The sequence below is a fragment of the Meriones unguiculatus genome, chromosome 19, assembly GCF_030254825.1.
Source record: "Meriones unguiculatus strain TT.TT164.6M chromosome 19, Bangor_MerUng_6.1, whole genome shotgun sequence".
Lineage (NCBI taxonomy): Eukaryota > Metazoa > Chordata > Mammalia > Rodentia > Muridae > Meriones > Meriones unguiculatus.
Window position 1 is genome coordinate 26,725,176 of NC_083366.1, and position 6,000 is coordinate 26,731,175.

The window sequence follows — 6,000 nt, forward strand, 5'->3', positions numbered from 1 at the left end:
CAGACACCTCCACAACTGTGAACTAAAGAAGCAATTTGCCATTTTACATTGTACAGAAGATCCTTTCCATTCTAGTTGTAAATGTAATTTTCTCATTTAATTTGTTGGATCATTGCAACACCTATTCATTTTTATCTCAATGAGGGATGGATAGGCTTTTGCCAAGATTAAATTTATTAAAGCATTATGATGTCTCTTATATCAAAAATCATGAAATCAATGTTTCTCTTTCCTTGAGTCTGGGACGTGATATCAAATCTTGTCTGAGAAACTCATGTTGGCCTCACCTCACTTATGCCAGTGGAGGGTGGCTGAAGGAGAACATTCATCAAAGCAAACGTAAAGATCGGCTAGAAAAAAAAAAGTGGGGAATACCCTAGAACTCATTGGTACAGGAGAAAATTTCGTGAACAGAACACCAACAGCACAGGCTCTAAGAGCAACAATCAATAAATGGGACCTCATGAAACTGAAAAGCTTCTGTAAAGCAAAGGACACTGTCATCAAAACAAAGCGACTGCCTACAGATTGGGAAAGAATCTTCACCAACCCTTTATCTGACAGAGGACTCATATCCAGTATATATAAAGAACTAAAGAAGCTGAAAAGCAGCAAACCAAGTAATCCACTTAAAAAATGGGGAACAGAGCTAAACAGAGAACTCACTGTAGAGGAATATCGATTGGCAGAGAAGCATTTAAAGAAATGCTCAACCTCATTAGCCATTAGGGAAATGCAAATCAAAACAACCTTGAGATTTCACTTTACACCCATCAGAATGGCCAAGATCAAAAACTCAAGTGACAACACATGCTGGAGAGGTTGTGGAAAAAGGGGAACTATCCTCCACTGCTGGTGGGAATGTAAACTTATACAACCACTCTGGAAATCAATCTGGCACTATCTCAGACAACTAGGAATAGCGCTTCCTCAAGATACAGCCATACCACTCCTAGGCATATATCCAAAAGAGGCTCAAGTACACAAAAAGGACATTTGCTCAACCATGTTTGTAGCAGTTTTATTTGTAATAGCCAGAAGCTGGAAACAGCCCAGATGCCCCTCAACTGAAGAATGGATGCAGAAACTGTGGTACATCTATACAATGTAGTATTACTCAGCAATGAAAAATAAGGAAATCATGAAATTTGCAGGTAAATGGTGGGACCTGGAAAGGATCATCCTGAGTGAGTTGTCTCAGAAGCAAAAAGACACACAGGGTATATACTCACTCATATAAACATACAACATAGGATAAACTCACTAAAATCGGTACATCTAAACAAACTGAGCAAAAGAGAGGACACTAACTAAAATGCTCAATCCCCATCCTGAAAGGCAAAGAGGATGGACATCAGAAGAAGAAGAAAACAGGAAACAACCTAGGAACCTGCTACAGAGGGCCTCTAAAAGCCAGAAGAAAACAGGAAACAACCTAGGAACCTGCCACAGAGGGCTTCTGAAAGCCTCTGCCATGCGGACTGTCAAAGCAGACGCTGAGCCTGATGGCCAACTGGCGGGCAGAGTGAATGGAATTCTATGTAAGAAGTGAGAAATAGCAAGAGCTGGAGAGGACAGGAACTCCACAAGGAGAGCAACAGAACAAGAAAATTTGAACACAGGGAACTTCCTAGAGACTCATACTCCAACCAAGGACTATTCATGGAGATATCCTAGAACCCCTGCACAGATGTAGCCCATGGCAGTTCAGTGTCCAATTGGGTTACCTAGTAATGGGAAGAGGGACTACCTCTGACATAATCTGATTGGCCTGCTTTTTGATCACTCCCCCTGAGGGGGGAGCAGCCTTACCAGGCCACAGAAGATGATAATGCAGCCACTTCTGATGAGAACTGATAGTATAAGATCAGAAAGAAGGAGAGGAAGACCTCCCCTATCAGTGGACTTGGGGAGGGGCATGCATGCAGAAAGGGGAGGGAGGGTGGGATAGGGAGGGGAGGAGGGAGGAGCTTATGGGGGGATACAAAATGAATAAAGTGTAATTAATAAAAAAAAGTTAAAGAACTCTATAAGAGAAATGCCTAGGATTCCTTGACAAATTAAATCTTTTGTGAGATCTCAAGTCTACCCTACTTAAGTTAGTTTATTTTGAAAGTTTTTTTTAACCAAAATAATTTTGACTTTATATTTAAGCAGGGGCATGAAATACTAAAATACAAGAATATCAAATTATATTTAAGCTCCATATTTAAAAATAGTATAATTACTATTAATATTCTTAATAATAGTAAGAAATATCATATACCCACACTGGTACACATATGTTTAAATGAATGAATATACAGTTGCATAGTTTTTCATAAATGAAACAATAATTAAACATTTTCTATTGTCATTTATGTGCAATAAACAATTTTCTAAGTTAACATTGTCTCTTTTTCTTTCAGTGCAAAGTTTATTTACTACAGTTTGAAGGATAGTGGGCTGGGTAGTGAGAAGAGAATTGTCTGCTCATTTTTCTGGTTTTAAAAAAGGATTTTTTTTAATTAATACCATTACATATTTTATTTGCTAATAATGTGTGTTTTATTTCATGTAGGGAGTACAGAAAGCCCAAGTGAGTAAAGTTCTAAAGGAATGTGTGTTTTGATACAGGCAGTGCCTCCTCAAGACCCTAAGGACAAGTGACATGATAAATTGGCAAAGCCTTTACCCACATGAGCCAGGCTCAAGAGAACTGCCAAAGCTTTCCACATGAGTCTGAGTGTTTCTGAAAAATTAAAGCACATGTACAATAACTAGAAACTGAGCTTTCCTCTTCATAGATGTTCATGGTCTGAGACCACTCGCCTACAAAGACCTCCGACTGAGCCAAGCCAACCAGTACCCATGTGCTGTAACTTGCTTCCACTTGCTGAACAAGTAGAAGTTCCAGGTTGCTGTATTAGGTTTAGAAAACCAGCCTTGGTCCCAGATGCACTGAATGTGTCTCCCTGTGACTGGCTTTTCCTCATTTTATCACCACACCTATCAAGGGTTCTCACACCCATGCAGAGAAGGATATGGCAGTTGTTTTTTGTTTGTTTGTTTGTTTTAATACTGCTAAGTATTTTGTTACCTAGCATTTGTCCTATGGTCACTTTCCTTGTGGAGTCACAGCTATAGAACGTAGATATCCTTTATATCTTCACTTCAGTCATTCTACTCACTACTATTCTAGACTGAAATCTTCATCTGTAACAATTTCGAAAAGTTTTTTTTTCTTTTTTCTGGGCACTCAGGATGATTTTTTTCTAGTTACATTTATTTGCCTTCAATTTTCATGATGTTGTTGGTTTTTTAACAGCTGAGTACTGCATTGTATCAATGTATCATTTTCTTTATCCATTCTTTTTTTTTTTACCTGTAGAATTTCATTTATTATTTATTTATTTTAATATTAGTTACAGTTTGTTAACTTTGTATCAGTGCTGTATCCCACTCCATCTTTCCCTCCCAATTCCACCCTCCCTCCCTCATCTCCTCCCTGCCCCTTTCCAAGTCCACTGATAGGGGAGGACCTCCTCCCTTTTCATCTGATACTGAATTATCAGGTATCTTCAGGACTGGCTGCAAAGTCCTCCTTTATGGCCTAGCAGGGCTGCTCCTCTTTCGAAAGGGGGGAGGAGGAGGAGGTCAAAGAACCCACCATTGAGTTCATGTCAGAAACAGTCCCTGTTCCCACTTGGGAACAGCTACCAAGGGCTACATATGAGCAGAGGTTCTAGGTTACATGTATACATGGGCCTTGTTTGGAGAAACAGTCTCATAAAAGACCCATGTGCCCAGATATATTTGGTCCTTGTGGAGCTACTGTCCTTTCCAGATCATATTAACTCCCCCCCCTTTTTTTTATGATTCCCTGCACTCTGCCGAAGGTTTGGTTATGAGTCTTAATATCTGTTTTGATATACTGCTAGGTAGAGTCTTTCAGAGGCCCTCTGTGGTAAGCTCCTGTCCTGTTACTTGATTTCTCCTACATCCAATATCCATCCCATTTGTCTTTCTAAGTGAGAATTAATCATCGTACCCTGGGTCCTCTTTTTTGTTTATCTTCTTTAGGTGTATAGAATTCAGTATGTTTATGCTATCTTATATGATATCTTAGATATCTTATATCTATATGAGTGAGTATATACCCTGTGTGTCTTTCTGCTTTTGGGAGACCTCACTCAGATTGATCATTTCTAGGTCCCACCATTTAATGCAAATTTCATGATTTCTTTGTTTTTAATTGCTGAGTAGTATTGCATTGTGTAAAAGTACCACAATTTCTGTACCCATTCCTCAGTTGAGGGACATCTGGGTTGTTTCCAGGTTCTGGCTGTTTGAATAAAGCTGCTATAAACATAGTTGAGCAAATGTCCTTGTTGTGTACTTGAGCTCCTTTTGGATATATGCCTAGGAGTGGTAGAGCTGGATCTTGAGGAAGCACTATTCCTAATTGTCTGAGAAAACGCCAGATTGATTTCCAAAGTGGTTGGACAGTTTGCATTCCCACCAGCAATGGAGGAGGGTTCCCTTTTCTCCACATCCTCTCCAGCATGTGTTGTCACTTGAGTTTTTAATCTTAGCCATTCTGGTGGGTGTCAGGTGAAATCTTATGGTCGTTTTGATTTGTATCTCTCTGATGGCTAAGGACATTGAGCATTTCTTTAAGTGGTTCTCTGCTATTCTGTATTCCTCTGCTGAGAATTCTGTTTAGCTCTATACCCCAATTTTTAATTGGATTATTTGATTTAGGAGATGAGGGAGGGTGGTTTTGGGAGGGGAAGAGGGAGCAGGATACAGCAGGGATACAAAGTTAACAAACTGTAACTAATATAAAGAATTAAAAAAATTCTATAGAAAAAAAGGGCCCTGGGGTTCAGAATTTTTAGTTTTGTTGGTCTTCTTGTGGGCTCCTGTCCTCTCCATATCTCTCTATTTCCACTCCTTTCTTCCTTCATAAGACCCTCTGAGCTCTGACCAAAGTTTGGTAGTGAGTCTCACCATCTGCTTCGATCCCCTTTTGGGTGGATCCTTTTAGAGGACCCTCTATAGTAAGCTCCCATCTTGTTTCCTCTCTTCCACAGCTTCTGGTGCCTATCCTGTTTGCCATTCTGAATGAGATTTAAGCATATTCTCTAGGGTTCTCCTTAATATTTAGCTTCTTTATGTCTGTAGATGGCTGTCCTATTTTATATGCCTAATATCCGCTTATAACTAAGTGTATGCCATTTCTGTGTTTCTGTTTCTGGGTTACCTTACTCAGGGTGATTTCTTCTAGTTCCGTCCATTTGCCTGCAAATTTCATGATTTCCTTGTTTTTAATTTCTGAGTAGTATTCCAATGTGAAGATGTACCACAATTTCTGTATCCATTTCTCTGTTGAGGGACATCTGGGTTGCCGTTCTTTTTTTTTTATTATTTCTTACATATAATTTTCTATATTAAGGTTTTGTCAGATGTGAAGTTGGTGAAGATCTTTTCTTATTCGTAGGCTGCCATTTTGTTCTGTTGACAGAGATTTTTTTTTGCTTTACAGAAGCTTTATTGTTTCCTCAGGTTCCATTTATTAATTGTTGATCTTACTGCCAGAGCTATTGGTGTTCAGTTCCGGAAGTTGTCTCTTATGCCAATGTGTTCAAGGCTGGTCTTCACTTTCTCTCCTATCAGGTTCAATGTGTCTGGTTTTATGTTGACGTCTTTGCTCCACTTGGACCTGAGTATTGTGCGGCATTCACTTATAAGTGCATATTAGCTGTAAAGTTAAAGATAGTTATTCTACAGAGACCCAGAAAAGCTAAGTAACAAGGAGAACTTAAGGGAGAGACACAGGATCTCTTTGGGAAGGGGAAATTGAATAGATTTAGCAGGTGGTGTGGGGTCAGATGGAGGTTGGCACAGGAGGAATTAGAGAGAGGCAAAAGGGAGAGAGAATATACTATGAGAAACTATTGGAATGAGGGTGTTGTATTTAGGGCCAAGGTGGAAACCTAGTGCAATGGAAACTCCTTG